We start from the raw sequence: 17481 nt of genomic DNA, 5'->3' as shown, positions 1-17481 counted from the left end.
CATGGGGCTGAAGACAGGCCGAACGGGAGGGAGGCAAATTGCCAAACCCGACCCCCCCACTGAAACTGGAGAAACTCTTGGTGTGGAGGCAACACAGGAACCACTAGGTAAGCATCCTTGAGGTCCAGCTTGACCATCCAGCCTGTTGGAAGAAAGGTGTCCCTGAGAAGATGGATTCCCTCCATCTTGAAGTGGTGGTATACTACAAAGGAATTGAGGGCCTTTAGGTTTATCACTGGGCGAAACCCCTGATCTGGTTTCGGAACTAGAAAAATGGTACTAAGAAACTGAGAGGCACTGTAAGAGCCTGGAACTACTGCTCCCTTGGAAATTAGGTCCTTGACCTCCACATCTATTAGAGACTGTTTTACCTTGTCCAAAACCAATGGATGGGGAGCTGATAACTGGGAAGGAGGGGAATAAAACTCTATGCCATAACCTTGGACTGTCTGTAACACCCAGAGGTCTGATCTGAGGGACTCCCACTATGGGAGGAACCTGGCCAATCTGCGCCCTAGATCTCTGTGGGAAAAAACTCTTAACACTCGAGAAAGTACCTGATGCTCCTCTGGACCTCCTGGTACCTCTTCCTCCACATCCTCTCCAACCCGCATTTTGCTGAGGGAAAAATTGGTTATTCGCTCCCCGAGCAGAGGAGGAATTATGTGCGCCTCGGGAGGCAAACTGACGGGGACGGAAGTGGCCCTGGGAGAACCGGTCGGAAGAGCAGGCTCTACCTGTTCTGGCCTTGGGGAAAACCTTATGCGCAAATACCTTTTTAATGTTGGCCTGAGCTTTATCCAAAGCTGTAAAAGTATGCACATACACCAAAAGGTCTTTCAGAAAACTATCTCCAAACAAGTTTCCTTGAGCAGAAGGCCCTGCTTCCCTTTCTGACATATCCGCTAATTTTGAATCTAGTCTCATAAGCAAAGACTTGCGCCTCTCTTTGGAGATTGAGGCATCCGCATTGCCGAGCAGGCAGACAGTCCTCTGGATCCAACCCCTTAAAACATTCACATCAACAGGGGAATTGGAGGACGCAGCCTCCTCAGCCATCTCAAATATTTGTGTTACTGGACCCAAAACATCTAACAGCTTATCCTGGCAGTTACGCCAAGCCTTGTCAACCCCCTTTCTGGGGTCTTTACCCTTCTGAGCCAGAGAAACCGCCATAGCCTGATCTATTTCGGGAGTACAAGCCACCTTGTCCTGAAGGACTGGTCTAGGGCATTCGGACCTCAACTTACTCCTGTCCCCCTCAGGTAACGGGCGCATGAACCAATATTCTAGGAAAGAAGAAATCTCCTGAGAGGGGTGCCACTCTGCCGACCTAGGGTGTAATATGAGAGAAGGGTCAAAAAATGGAACACCATTAACATCTAGCACAGGACCCTTCTGCGCAGGGACAGGAGCCACCTTACTTTTGCGCCTCTTAGGGGGCGAATCTGAATCCTCAGAGGTATCCGAGGTGGAAATAGGAATAGGGGATACCGCTGCAGGAAGCTGAACGTATGCTGGCCCAGGGGTCGAGGAGAGGGGTTGCTGAGACTCATCCCACCTGCACTTCTGACCTCTCCTGGTGGAAGACTCCGGGGACGTGCCTGGGGAAGGACTCAGTTGTCCTGAAACATGTTTAGTTTTGCTGGTACATTTTCTGGGGGCTGAGGTTTAACAGAGGGTCCCGCATAATGAGAGGGGTGAAAATAAATCAGCAATGCGATTGATCAACCTATCAAACGCTGATGCCAGTGTATCATTAAGACGAGACAAAGCTGAATCCAGAGAAGACTGGATTACTTGCGCTATTGACTAGATTGGTCTACCACATTATCAGTTTTCTTTGAAGGGCGCACCTGCGTACTGGCATCCGCTGAAGCTGGGACCATATTTTTTTTCCATGACAGTCTTATCAATATCGTGCCACCACAGAAGTGTGAACTTCCAACTACTAAAAGAAGTCGAGCAGGCTGTCCAAACAGTGCAATTGAACCAAATCAGCCGAGCAGGCCAATAAATATCTGTATACACCCTATCAGGGTGTCAGAAACTGGAGGCAGCCGAGCAGGCTATTATTCAAATTCACCCAAGCAGGGTGACAGGAGTGGAGATAGCCGAGAAGGCTATTCAAAAGAGAAATATATATATAAAATAATATCTCTAGTAGGGATCACAGGGTTTTCTCCACACAACACCTTATCAAGGTGATTCCAACCAAAACAGGCCTAGCCTGTGTGCCCCTCACTTCATACGCGAGCAGCGTATAAAAAAGAAACACACACGATGTGTGTGAAAACAATGCCAGCAAACACTGTCAATCTTAACTGCAGTGACGCGCGTCGGTAAGAAGCTAAGCTTCTTTAACAGACTGCGCGCGTCACAAACAAAGTTGAGGGAAGAGCGTGCTGGAGGCAGCCGCGTACTTATAAATTAACCCTCTCCTGAGGGAAAAGCATTTCACGCGTTGGCGTCTGGGTTTATATGAGGCAGGCGACGCAACCTAATTATAATGAAACACGGCGAGAACGCCGCTTAGGCAGGAAGAAAAAAGAAACAATTAACGAGCGGAACCTTCCACACGGAGCGCAGCCAAAATGTATCACTCTGACCTGGAGGTCAGCGTTCGAGCGCGAACGCGGCTCTCAGCAAACTACTAATGCAAACATAAAATGAAATGACAATTTCATCGGCACAGTTTAATAAATCACCAAAAGCTCTTTCAATATGACCTAAAGTAACACTGTAAACTCCATATAACCAATAGTAAGGCAAGAACTAGGAGGGGAGACTTAGCTGTGGTGTCAGCAGCAAAGAAAGAGGAGTTGGTGTTAGAGAAAGGGACATTTATGCAACTGGCACTATGCCCATTGGTTACACTGAGGGCATGACCTGTCCTCCATTTTGGATTGGGATGTTTTATATTGCTTTATTGGAACTGTGATAGGTTTTTTGTTCAAAAAAGTTTATACAAGGTTTTTCTTCTTTGCTGCTGTGATGTCAGAGTAAAGATTGTTATGCATAATAGGAGCCTTCTGTCTTGCCATAGAATGACTAATCCCCCACATGAGATGAGATGGGGGTTTAGATTCTATTAAAGACAAGGAGGCGATTATTATGCATTACAATCTTTACTCTGAAACCACAGCAGCAAAGAAAAAACTTTTACAAACAAAAAGGTTGTAAAGAACAGAACTAAATAGAGTTCAATGGCAATGTATGGGAGCTCCCCAATCCATCATGGAGGACAGGTCATGCCCTGCAGGTGACCAATGAGCAGGGACCCTTCCCCATATAAGTCCATTACTCCAATCCCAACCCCTCTTTCTGTAGCTGTCTTGAACCAGACATCCACTGCACAGATCAGACGATAAACGATGAAGGCCAATCCAATGAAGCTCTCGTACCACGCACTCCATAACTTGTAACTGCGAGCCACACTCCTGATCAGGACCTTAAACCATAGCTGTAAAAAACAACAAGCAAGAAGGGTGGGTGGTTGGGCAGAACAACAAACCAAAGAATGTTTTCACTTGAACCACCTATGTACATGCATATCACAATTGACATCATATCATATCCAGGGTGGGAGGGTGGTATAATAATCGCCTCCTTGTCTTTAATAGAATCTAAACCCCCATCTCACGTTAGTGTGGGGGATTAGTCATTCTATGACAAGACAGGAGGCTCATATTATGCAAGTTCAAAGCCCTTGCATCTCATTAGTACAACATGATCCATAATAGAGCCAATATAATGAATAATAAAATAATAGGAAAGGAAAACTTAAATGTTTTCATTAAATAATCAGCTGACCGCAAGAGAATTGCCCAAGACTGGGATGCCCGAAAAACTGTCTTATAATGCATAGACAAATCCACTGCAAGAAAACAGGAAAATGTGTCAATTCCTGTGTTCCTTACCAGCCACCAAAACCAACTGGTTAAAAGACGGGAAAACATTGAACAAAGTTCTCCTATACTAATAGGTTAGGAAAAAACTCATCTGAAATAAACACCTCTGTGTCCAATCAAACATTTAAAACACTTAAATTCATACCCTTTTTGGTAACCTAGAAAGCAAACCAAAGAAAATAAGCACCTAGCTCTCCTGGAGATAAAGAAAAGAAAAGTACCCCATAGGGGTGAAAGTCTTGTAGGTTCCATCCCATGCATTAAAGGAAGATATCGCATTAGAATAGGGCATGTCGCAGAACTACACTGGGAATCAAGAGGGAAAGACAAATCTTCAAAAGGTAAAATGGGAGTACATTTTGTAATAGGACAACCCATCCTGAGCAGAGCGGAAAAGCAATCGAATTAACCCACAATTGTCTTCAGACATATATGTATACTAAGGAGGGATGTCTTCTGGAGGCAGAAACAGAATGGAAGAGAGGAGCCCCACCTGAGAAGCTAAACCCATCAAACCGCCAAGACCTTCAGACCTGCCTAACTATTGCAGAAGGACTCTGCTACATGACAAAAGGCAGATATTAACAAACCTGATCCTTAAGAGGGCAAACTTGGCAAGGAGAAAAAATGTATCTGACATCCAATCGCCACCATTATAGTGATATGTAAACCCCCTTGTAGATATGCCCGGTGTTTGAACCTTGATCCCTCCTCCCTGGAGATAAACCCCCTAGAGGATCAAAACTAAACGAAGGAGGACACCAAAATTCCAAAGTCTTAGCAAGACTCTAAACTGCAAAGAACTAATCACTAAAAAGTTAAACTGAAGTTGCACACCAGAATAGGTCCAGCAAATATTTCAGCCAACTTGCAGATCCTTGAAGCTCACAGCACCTTGAGCTGGCACCTTACTGTAAAAACGAACACTTGTGAAAGAACCCAAAGGGCCACCTGCCATGCAGGCGACTATGAGAACCACGTCAGTAACTAAATATAAATATCCCAGCCCTCTGGGAAACGAAGCGGCAGACACCTTCTGATAGTGAATGTATAGACGTTAGAACACATCAATAGAGGGTCATGAGAACGTGGATGGGAATTGGTATCACTCCCAGACCCCTCTATCCCACCAAAGGATATTGAGTCCTCCCAAAAGAGGAGAAACCTCCCCCACTTATCCAAGGGAAACCTTGCAACCCAGAAGAAAGCTACCCTGAGGACCTCATTAAAGCACCGCTTTACACCCTTAAGAGAAATAAATACACTATAGCACCTCTAACCAACCCCTGACTGTGGACAGGATCAGCTTAACTTCTTGAAATACCAGATATTAGCAGAAAGGAAAGTAACTGACGGGAGGGAAATGCTCAGTGCGAGTCTGCACTGGTCACGCGTCAGAACTCCTGTAAAAAAGGAAAACGGAAAACCATCGGGTGTTACCCCCATAGGTGTAATAATATGATGCAATCTCCCCCAAGGATGGCGGGAAGGGAATGAGGGGGAAAGGACTCTGGATAATTATCAATGCCCCGTAAATGTAAGGTTGAGAAAGAAACTGGGACCACTGTCCCCTCAAACCCTGAGGACTGAATCACTGTATTCATGTGAGGCTGACTGGCCACTAAAGGAATCAGGGAATGAAAAACTAAGCACATTGTCCATAGAAAACCAGTACTTATACAGTACGACGAACCCTCAGGTATACGAGAGGTGCTTACTTATCGCTCTCAGCAGGATAAAAGACAGATTTAGACCTTTCCAAATTTAGGAACCTGCATCAGTAGGGTCAGCACAGATATGAAAACAGCACTCTATTTGGTGCACTATAGAATAAATATATATGTATAAAGAGGTTAAGCAACGCTCATGAGGGTACAGAAGCCTACTTGTACTCCTCGAGCAGAGGAGAAGTTGCAATATACTATTAGACAGCAAGATGAACCATAGGCCAAGCTTTGGGAGGAAAACCATGGGGCAGGCGCCATTAAGTTATTACTTGGCAACTCATCTATCAGATACCATCAAGTGTTTCCATTAAGTGTTTCCAAACATTCCATCCAAGTAAAACATGGTTGCTCAACTTGTCATGCAACAAAAACTGAACAGTTAACCTCGAGCTGACCCTGTCTCCACCAAAATCCAATAGAATAATGAATGTCCAATGGAACAAAAGTAGGGGAGAAAAACATGTCCCCACTAAAGAGCCTTAAGCCCTGCAGACCTCACTAGAGACACTCTTTTTTCTCCTCATGTTGAGAGAAAATACTGTAGCTTAATCAGCACGGGTATTGGGTGGAGCAATTGAGGTCGGGGAAGCAAACCCAAGGAAAGGACTGAGTTGTCCTGAACTAACTAAGGTAAAGGGCGACAGAATTTTTAACTAAAAGACGAAGGATAATACCAGAGAGATGGTTAGAGACGAAGGTACAACCCCTCCATATGGGTCTGTTTACAACCACTTCCACGCTCTCTTTTCTTCAAAGTCCTTAATAAATAAATAATATATAATATATAAAATATATAATATATCCAATGAAGAGGGGTTACGCCCTCACAGGGGTCCGAACCCCAGGCCCTTATATAAGCTGATACTCACTGAGCTATCCGGGCCACTGACAATTCTGAAAAACGCAAATGTGCTCCAGTCAACACTTAAACATATTGTTTATCAAAAGCGTTCACTGAGCAAGTGCACCTCAACCGCTCACCCCAGCAGGGTGTGGCAACTAATAGTACACGAGGGAGCACCTCGCAGTATAAACCAGGCGAAGTCTGAAACCGACGGTTACTGCACGCCTACCAGAACAAACAATGGCGTCAGCCATATGCAGAACTTAAACAAAGCTGCCGACCTTAAGGGAGTAATACACTGAGCAAGTGCATCTCCAACTGCTCGCCCGAGCAGGGCGTGATAATCAGCAGTATACGAGGGGGTAACCTCGCATTAGAACTCAGGCAGAGCCTGAAACCGAGCAGGTTATGGTGCATGCCAGTTAAGGTAATTACCCAAGTTGCTGACTTTAAGGGAGGAAACACTGAGCAAGTGTACCTCAAACTGCTCACCCTAGCAGGGCGTGGACCCAGCAGTATACGAGGGGACCCCTCGCAGAAAACACAGGCAACCTTGCCACCGAGCAGGTGACTGCACCTTTCCAGGGAAGATAATGACATCTGCCACCAGCAGCCCCCAAACAAAATAAAACTGTCAGGTTTAAGGTAGGAAACACTGAGCAAGTGCACCTCCAACTGCTCGCCCGAGCAGGGCGTGATAATCTGCAGTACACGAGGGGGTAACCTCGCAATAGAATTCAGGCTGAACCTGAAACCGAACAGATGGCACCTCAGTGAAGGCAAATCACCTAACTTAAGAAATAAGTAAATAAATAAACAATAAAATAAAAACTGCAGAATTGGCAGTGTATGAGGCTCTGCAGTAGGCGAACCAGTGTTAATATAAGTTGAAATATCAATATAAACACAAAATAAAATATCAATTTTTAAATATATATATACATAAACATTCATATTCAAAAGTAATTAAAATTACATATAATCTTGTTAAAGTGGAAAAATGCGGACTGGGCTGTCTCAAGTGGTCTCGCATAACTAGGGTGAACAGGCAACCCGGATTCCATTTGAGAAACCCCTCTGGGATTTGCATGGTTGGGCGGCATGGAAAATAAAATTGTAATTACTTACCCCAACACATTCCGAATTTAAAAGTTGGAGGATTGGTTCGAACCTGGAACCTTCCAGGTACCAGTGACAACCCCTACTGCCTGTGCTACAGAGACTGGCTTCAAAATAATAGAAAAGAAGGAAACATAGGAAATATATAGGACCAAGCACGCCCGCAGCACCTGGCAGTCCCAGGTGTAATTCAAAAAGAGGCGCAAATTAAACATACATACATTTTTTTAAAATATCCATGATGTTCCGGACATTGTATTAGAACCCTGGCACTCAGCCTCCCAACACCAAGCACTTAGCTGTTGAGCCACTGGAGTCTGTGTTATCCAAAGGAACACTGGAGCCCACCAAAGGGCTTTGTACACAGGCCGCCAGCAGTGCAGGCCCTAAATAAGCTAATGTAACAAACAAGGAGGGCTTAAACAAACAAAAGAGAGGCTTGCGTGCGCTGGCCTTGAAGCTTATCAGCTTCAGTCCGGCCGTAAACCATAAATAAACACAAGACTGCTCTCACGATGCACACCTACACAAAGCATTAGCTTCTGTTAGCCAATAAATCTTTACATAAAGAAAGCTTCCATTCAGACCAGTGCGCACGGGATAAAGAAAACAGTACACACTTAAACATAATGACCAGAGGCAAACCAGCGCAGTGAGCGTTGAAAGTTAAACAGTACTTTAAAATATAAAGGACTAATATATATCTTAAATGTATCACAAAGAAATGCTACAAGCATACAATATTTTTCCCATAATATAACCAATTAAGGTTTAACTTCTACTGACAACATGTAAGACACAAACTGAAAGGAGTGTACTTAACTGTGGTGTCAGCAGCAAAGAAAGAGGGGTTGGGATTGGAGTAATGGACTTATATGGGGAAGGGTCCCTGCTCATTGGTCGCCTGCAGGGCATGACCTGTCCTCCATGATGGATTGGGGAGCTCCCATACATTGCCATTGAACTCTATTTAGTTCTGTTCTTTACAACTTTTTTGTTTGTAAAAGTTTTTTCTTTGCTGCTGTGGTTTCAGAGTAAAGATTGTAATGCATAATATGAGCCTCCTGTCTTGTCATAGAATCCATGCTGATGAAATGTTGAAGGACATGTTGGTTATAGGGGGCAGAAATGTTCTCATAACAAGTTCAAAGCAAACATTGTATAAAGTTGATGAACTATGTCAAAGGTTCAGAGCCTTTCCTGACAGGGATGCTAAAAGAAAGCACACCGTCTAAATAATTAATGTCTTGCACATGTACCTTTCTTTCATATTGTAACCAATATTGCCTCTGTTTTTTCAGCTGACAAAAAAATGAATCTTTAAAAAAACACTTGGCGCAACATTCACACAAACCAATGAAAATAAAAAAACGCACAGAGGATGCATTTTTTATTTACCTTACTTTGGGAAATGGGCAGGTCACCTTACTCAAAAGGGACCCTACGCATTTCCAGCTGTGCTGAAACACAAATGATGCGCTGGCTAACCTCCATGCATGTACTGGTGTCGTAAGCATGTATGGCGAGCCTTGCACTCTTACTATATGTATATAGAACACAATTTCGATATTAAATATTTTAAACATATAGCAGTAAACTACCGATGCGAGGTAGACCTGTCCTGAAAGCCTGTTAGTAAGAATGGGCTGAATTATCAGCGCGCCATCATTTTGGATGCTACTTCAGTGTAGATTAAAGCACTGATAATTTCACCGTTCATTATGGATGATTGGTAAACGGAAGATTCATGGAGGTGTGTTAATCACGTGACCCTGACACACAAAGGCGAAGGGGAGGAGTTTGCCGCGCACGGGAACTTTGCTGTTTGCTCAGATAAGGAAGTGTTCAATCAGAATTCGGATGTTAAACAGCCTGACGAAGCACTAGAATTGGGCGGAACGCGTGGCGTTAGCCCACCCAGGAGGGTGAGTGCTTTTAAGTACTTGGTCTGTCATGTAAATTAGAGCTGACTGGTTATGCTCTGTTTAATGTGGCTGCACGTTACGATTATAATACATTTTTGAATCTTAACACTAAGGTATTAGGGTCTTGTGTGCTTGGTCGTTTGAATGCATTATTTTCATTGTTTTTTTGAAGTAATACAACCAGAGAAATAGTGCATTATATTATATATATATATATATATGTATATATATATATATGTGTGTGTGTGTGTGTGTGTTCCCACGTATAAAGAGCTCCCAACATTGCAATCCTGCCTCACTAAATTGTATTTAAGGAACGTCACATATACATCATGAATTCTTGAAATGTGAGTGACCCTGCCTCAGCCCTACTGGCTTTTTGAGGTAATTTGCCTGTAGCAATGGACTCTCCCTATTATTAAATACATTACCTCAGTGGCCCTCATTTAAGAGAACTCAGCAGTATGAAACTTCATGTACCCCTAATACAGGACTGACTCATCCCCAGCCCTATAGGTTTTTCCGAGGTCCATGTCTGTTATGAATTCCCTAAATTGTTATATTGTAAACCTAAATAATGCACAGTGTGTCGACCTCTGAATGAAGAAACGCAGACTTAGGCATGCCTCACATGTGACTGACTCTGCTGGTCTGACATGCAATCTTGCAGTTCCCCACTTACACTTTTCTAATTTGATGAACTTCAAAAGGCTGAAAGGCTGTGTTTTAAAGCAGATTCAAACCTGGGACCTGCTGCTTACAAATAGATCTCGGCAGTAGGTTCATTAATTTACAAGAAATTATCCAGCAGGGTTTAATGTGCTGCCTGTTAGGGAGAATTCTCTCTTTAGGCTGAATTTCCTAACCTAGTGAGTCCCCCAGCAGCTTTGCTGGATTTCTGGAGTTTGTTTTTTTCTCCTGCCAAGAGTGAGACTCTTTTTCTCCCACTCTTGGACATGATTTATGGTGTTCCTTTGACTGTTAATGTGTTTTATGGGCTATGGGGTCCTTTACTCCATAGGGTCTCATGTGTTTTTACTATGTGTTTTACACAGCACCCTCCGTGCAGTGACACAGGGGTGTCATAGTGACACCCCATCATAGACTCAATACCCTGGGACTGACTACTGTCTCCCAAGTCACCATTGGCTTTACTAGTCCCAAATTATTAACAGAAACCAGTACAAACCATCATATTGTGGATGTACTGGTCGGGCAATTTGATTGCCCCGGGGTCTGTTAGTCGAGGGGGCACGTCTCCGTCCCCCATGATCGAGTTTTGGCTGGTGGCAGTGGATACTACTTTTTTATATTCGACCGAGAATATATCCCTATGGGATTTTCCCATTGTTCGAGGCTACCAACTTTAATTATTTAATTCTCATAGCCTCGAACATACCGCCGGTTTATTTATTTAATATTAATTCGCCGGTGGGTATTTTTTGCCAGGACTCGATTCTAAAATGGCGTTTGTGTTCTCTTCTGTGACTCTAACCCAAGTCGAGCCCTTTGTTCCACTTTTTTGGCGGGCTTCTCCACAGAAGCCTCCAAAAGTGGTGCCACTCTGTCTGGGTACCACAGGGGGTGTGGGAGGGGGTTTAGGCACCCTGGACTGAGTTACCTTGGTAACTCAAGTTGCACTCTTGTGTGATTGGCCCAAGTGGTGAGCCGGCCGGCTCACCACTTAGCATGTTTGATTGACATCTAGGCTGAGTGAATGGGGGTGTGCTGCATAAAAGCAGGGCTTTGGGGACTGGAACTTCAGAAGTCGCCACAGTACCTGAGAATCTGACGAGGGAGAAGCTGAGCCGACCTACCACAACGACACCACCGGTGGAGCCCTGCGGAACTTCCCACTTCCCGACGACAGAGAAGATATCCCGGCTGGAGAGGCTTCTTCCCCTGACTGGTAGACACAACCAGTTTACCTTCTTCTCTTCGCACCCCAGACCGGCTTGTGGTCGAATTGCCCGTGCCAAGCACCCCGGCAACCGGATAGCCACTTACCACTGGACCGCGAACTAAAGGACCGCTCCTTTTACCTGAGAAACTCCGCGGCGGGTTTCTTGCCTGGCAGTGCAACAGACTCCTGTCTTCCTCCCCGACGAGATACTCTCTTCCCCTGGACGAAGCACCGACTTGCATCCGCTGCCAGGAACAACTGCCCCCGCTGGAGTATTCTCACCACCTTAAGGTACCGTGTCCGCCAGGCCTCCCTTTCTACAGATTGCTACAAGGTAATAATAACCCATAACCTTCTGGACTGGGCTGGCCGCCTTGACCTTCTAACTGGTCCCTTTCTTTGGTCCAACTCTTTTTGATCCTTTTCAAGACTTTTGTGCACTGCAACTGTGTGACCTTGGACACATTTTGTTTGATCCCCTTAAAGTGGATCCGGCCTACTGACTCTAAACTCACGGTGTGACTTTGCCTTCCTCTCTTGTTGTGTTCTTGAAAAAGTGTTGGGATCTGTTTCAATTTATTCTCTGCCTTTCTCTCCCTTTTTAAAACGAATTATTAGAGTGCCATCTACGTTAAGCGCTCACCGCTGTCTGAAAAGTGAGGCTTTACTTAAGACTTGTCTAATATTCTTCTAAGGGAGTGTATATCTTTTGGTGACCGTGTTTTTGAATTGCTTACTATTAGTGCCTGTGTGTTTTTCTAGATGTGGTTTTAAATAAATAATTATATCTCTTTTACACCAAGCCCTGGTCAGTGTTTACATGTTCTACTGTGTTCTTTTGACCTATTGTGAATACTCTGCATACTGCCTAACTCTTCTTGAGGGAAGTCTGACTGCTCAGCCATAGCTACCAAGTGAATCTGTGCGGTACAGACTGCTACCAAGTGGGTTTACTGCCAAACAACTGTAGTCTTACATCTTTTGCAGTGGTCCCAGAGGGAACTGCACAGGTTTCTGCCTAACACTGCCCTACTAGTACCTTGGTAACATTCACAGATGGACAGTACTCCATTAGTTAGTTCTTGATAATCCTCTCACCTACCCTCACCCAACCCCTCTCTTTCCGCTAACTTTTGTCTCCCTTCCCGCTGCCTTTGAAGCTATTCTGTGTATATTGTTTCCCACGAATAACTCAAACTTCTCCTGGGGGTTATGAGTCTGAAAGGAGATTCAAGCTGGACGAAAAATCTGCGGGAACCCACAAACCTACTCGAATCTAGCAAGGAGATTTATGGAAGACCAGAGATCACTTTTGAGAAGGTTCGGCCAGCCAGGCTTACTCATAACACATAACTCATAACATATTACTCATAACACATGCCCTAGTACCTGTGCCTTCTTGCTTATGTTCAATCTAAGTTCTGGACTAAGTATGCGGTATGTGTACCTCTTTCAAATAAATAACCCGGCACTGCGAATGCCCAACACTAGACATAGTGCCGACAATGTACAAATGACCAGCCGTGCAAGTGTCCTAACACTGTAAAAGGTAGACAATGCATCTTGCAAACACCCAGCTGTATGAATGTCCAAAGGTTCCAATGCAGATCCCATGTTTTACAAATAGCACTGCAAATGCCAGACATTACAACATGCAGACCCTACTACTTGCAGATTCACCAGCACTGCAAATGCCAGACACTCAAATGAAAATCCTACAACACACAGATTGCACTATTGCTGGTGATGCCCCTACACTGCCTGTATGGATAAAACATTTAAAAAGAATATACTCACGGGTTTGAGTATTCGCAACACTTCTTTAAGTGCCTTTTCCACGCTGTTCACCGAGCACAACACACTCGTGGAGACCACCACGTCAACCGAGGCATCGCCCACCTCAGACAAATTTTCAGCAGGTGCCACCAAATTGGGCTCGAAGTGCAGGTGGTCGTTTTCAACCTGGCTCTTTCTCAAATACTCCTGGAAATGGGGGTTTGCATCAGTACATGTGACTTTGGCTCCTCGTGGATAAAACGGGAAATTGCTGCCTGTTCCGCACCCGAGCTCCAGCACTTTTAGCGGCCCCGAGGGACCTGCGAAATCGGGCAGGCGGCCAAAGAGCTCCTTCTTACAGGAATACATCATTGTGTGGTATTCTACCATGCACCTGGCATAGAGGTGTGGGAAGAGCCGCATAACCAGTGGCTCCCACAGTCCCAGAAAGTCCAGAAGGTGAGCTGGTATGGTCAGTGCCCACATAAAGAGGTGGAGGGCCAAGTCACTGAAGAACCCCATCCCCAGAAACACGATTGTGGCTTTCTGTTTCTGAGCACTGTGAGTTCAGCAGCTTCATGTGATATGTGGTTGTTTAGCACCACCCAGTGGCCGCTCTGTGACCTTTGCTGGCTCTTAACAAATTTTACTTTCTCTGAGCTTATTTTTTCACTTTTCTATTTGGATCCACAATAACCAAGAGCTTTGTATATCACCGCAGAGGTTTCAACGCACATTTCTGTCTCTCTTGAATCATGACCAGCTTCGCGTTTTTAGTGTGTGCTTTTAAATACGAAGTGTCCCGTGCAACACCTATAAAGCCCAAGCCATTGTGTTTGAGCACTGATTCAAGTGCAGATAGGAAGGAATGGCATATGAGGAGGGACATAGATGAATGGCATTTGAGGAGGGACACACAGTGTATATGCATTGCTTGGTTATGAGCCCAACCATTGCCTGCCCACAGCCATGCTTATCGCTATTGCCACTCCATCCCACAGGGTCGGTCTTCCATCAGATTGCACCCCAGGCCGGAAGCATCTTTGCCGCCCCCCCAAAAAAACAAAAACAAGAATTTTCCATTTGGCCCATTTACACTTGATGGATGGGGGCTCCCTCCTTAGAGCAAAAACAGTCTGAAGCACCAGTGGGGTGCATTATGCATACATTAGAATGGCGACAAAGATAAGGTTAATAGCCGTTGATTATCACGAGACGGCCAGCCACTCGGGAGCTTAAACACAAAATGCCCACTAAAGAGCTCTAAACCCTTCTTTATCTGAAAATGGCATATGTGGAGGAACCAGTGTTAGAAGGCAATGAGGTGATAACACTTCTGTATATCCCATGGGAAGAGAGAACGCAGCTTGTAATGCAAGTGCGGCAAAACGCAACATTTAAAGCCCCAGAACGAAAATGGAGAAATTAATATATTGCAAGACTGATGTGTTAGAGAGAATCGACATACCCAATAGGCCCCTTTGTCTTGTGATATTGGTACACAAATAGCCCATTTATGTACAGCACTTAATGCCAAATTCCTGGCTACCCAGCACTGGAATACCAGGCGATATTACACAGTTTGCTAGTACTCAATTTATTGACCCCTGAAGTATGAAGCGTTGAGTCAGGCCATATGCGATTCAAAGGTGTGATTACAGGTTGAACTTGGATGACTGTTAGGCTGTTAATCAACCCCGTGAACTCAGCGCTTGTTTTTGCGTAGAGCCTTGAGTCAACTAGCAACACTGCTTGCAGGACACTTCCCATACATGAACCAATTAAAAGTTACTCAATCAGCCTGCAAGGGTTAAGTGCTTTGCCAATACTTCCAGGATACAAACTTATGATCTGCAGCTCGCACACAGATCGCTGCAGCAGGTGCATAAAGCAAAGGAGATACATTACACATTATATTCAACTTACATATTACGTGGGTTTTCTTTCTTGAAATTTGTACTAAATATCTCTCGTGCTCTCTCTCTCTCTCTTCCTGCTTTGTTGCGTGCCCCCCATCTCCCACGCACCCATGGGCTGCACACCCGCTTCCTTCCAATCACAGAGTCTGGGTGCTGCTGGTCACTGTCCCAACTCATCCTCCTGCTACCAAGTGGAAAAATACCCTTTCGTTCAACTGAACTTGAACAAACGTTTGTAAGCAACACAAAAAAAACTCCCCAACAACAACTGGGGCATTCAAATAGTTGCTGACCGGTCTCCCGGGACCAGAGGCCAGTCTCTGATCGTGGGCAGGAAATTAAAACAGAGTCCCCCCACCCACACACCCTGCTGCCCTTCTCTGCAGGCAGCTCCCAGCATGTGCAAAGCTCATTTGCCCGAGGGAGCTTGTGTTGGTTGCTGCCCTACACCAGAGGGAAGACCCCAAGACACTAGAGTGCTGTGCAGTGTATCATGCTTCTGTTGTTGACCATATTGTGGCAATGTGCATCGTGGACAAGCTGTGGACGAGCCTCTTCTGCTTGGAAGGTAAGGAGTGCCCTGATTGTGGTTTGTGGACTCTCTGCACGTAGATGTTCACGCTTTCTGTGGGGCCAGACAAGCTGTACAAATGGCTTTTCAGTGCATCATCGGGCTACTTCCACACATTCTGAGTAGGCGCGGACAGTCTTCACAGCATATGAACTTAGCTACTTATGTCAATGTTAAGAACAGTAAAAGTAGCTCGCTATTGATGTAGCGTATACACCTCCGATGACAAGCTGTGCAGCTCTTTAAGCCACAGGCATCACTATTGATCCCATCAAATGGGCTATGTTATTATGATATGATATGATATGATATGATATGGCATTTGTAACGCGCCTATACACAAGTGTTTCAAGGCGCGACGAGGCAGGGAGGGGGGAACAAGGGGAAGACAGACAACGATCCTACTAGGCCAGGTGTCATTCAGACCGCGCAAGTGCAGGGGGAAGGGAAAAAGTGCAAGGGGAAGGGGGAGGAGGGGAGTGCAGTACAAATAAGTAGAATAGAAATAAAATATTAAATAAATAGGGCCAGCTGGTGGCAAGTGCAAGGTAAGTGCAGACAAGTGCTGGGGGGGGGGCTGTAGTGATACAGAGACAGTCCCGCAGTGCAGGGGTTGCCAGGGAGGCAGTGCAAGTGAAGAGTGACTGGGCCCAGGACCGAAGTCGGTGAGAGTGGCCCAGTTGCAGAATCAGTGCAGTGTTGGTGAAGAATTTAGCAGGGGAGAGGGAGAGAGAAAGCAGAAGTGAAGAGGAAGGTTTTGAGGTGCTTCCGGAACCGGAGATGGTTCTCCTCAAGTTTCAGGGAGGCAGGAAGGCTGTTCCAGAGGGAGGCCCCTGCCGCGGAGAGAGATCTACCCCCAGCTCGTTGCTTCGAGAAGCGGCTGACCCTGAGGGAGTTGGAGACGGACGAGCGTAGGGCTCGGGAAGGAAGATATTTAGGAAGAGAGAGTTGAAGGTATGTAGGCCCCAGGCCCCAGAAGGCCTTGTGGACAATGCAGAGGGTTTTGAACTTAATCCTCGCAGCCACAGGGAGCCAGTGTAGAGATTTCAGTCCTGGAGAGATACGGTCCCTGGGCTTGAGGCCAAGGACAAGTCTCGCAGTTCTGTTCTGGATGAGTTGCTGAGGGCGGAGAGTGGAGGCAGGCAGATTAAGATAGAGGCTGTTACAGTAGTCCAGCTTCGAGAGAACCAGGGCTCGGGAGACAGTGAGCTTCTGGGGGAAGGAGAGGAAGGGAAGAATACCTCTGAGGAGGTGCAGCTGGTAATGTGACTTCTTAGAGACGTCAGATATATGAGGAGAGAAGGAGAGTGTGGAGTCGAAGATGACCCCGAGGTTTTTTGCCTTGCAGGTAGGAGCAGGAAGAGGGCCAAGAGAGGCCGGCCAGAGAGCTGCAGGGAAGGAGGGAGTGATGAAAGGGAGATGAAAGCCTCGGAGAGATGAAAGGGGTTCGGCATACAGATCTCTACAGCAAGTGCCTTAACCCACTGGTCACTTTTGCAGTGGGGCTGTGTAATAACACTAAGGACAGAACCCATATGTAAGCTTTGCCGCAATTAGCATAATTTTAGGCGCCTTGTAAAATGCACGTTTCTCGGGATTCATGCAAAGCAACACGTTCCGATGGTACGAAGGCACTAAAGTGAATTTTCAGTCAATGAAATACTGATTTTACTACTGTGAATAATGGACATTTCAGAACTTGGCCCAAATGTAAAGAAAAGCGGAAGGACAGAGGGCACCAGGAGCTCACCCAAATTTCTTCTGAGAAAGTGACATGTTGGAATCT

The 17481-nt window shown here is 45.4% G+C and overlaps 1 long non-coding RNA gene and 1 pseudogene across 1 annotated transcript in view; one reads left to right on the top strand and one right to left on the bottom strand.

The window, feature by feature from the left end:
- The first annotated feature begins 9444 nt into the window (after positions 1–9444).
- Positions 9445–17481, top strand: part of LOC138582286 (uncharacterized) — a 106318-nt gene continuing 98281 nt past the window's right edge. The window contains exon 1 of the long non-coding RNA XR_011304999.1: positions 9445–9526. This is a non-coding gene — a long non-coding RNA (uncharacterized lncRNA). The remainder of the gene's footprint in view (positions 9527–17481) is intronic.
- LOC138582311 (thiol S-methyltransferase TMT1A pseudogene) lies at positions 13182–13691 on the bottom strand (annotated as a pseudogene).

The sequence above is a fragment of the Ambystoma mexicanum genome, chromosome 3q (genome assembly GCF_040938575.1).
Source record: "Ambystoma mexicanum isolate Mex_15411 chromosome 3q, UKY_AmexF1_1, whole genome shotgun sequence".
Lineage (NCBI taxonomy): Eukaryota > Metazoa > Chordata > Amphibia > Caudata > Ambystomatidae > Ambystoma > Ambystoma mexicanum.
The sequence above is the reverse complement of the archived record's forward strand: the minus strand, read 5'-3'. Positions and strand labels throughout refer to the sequence as shown.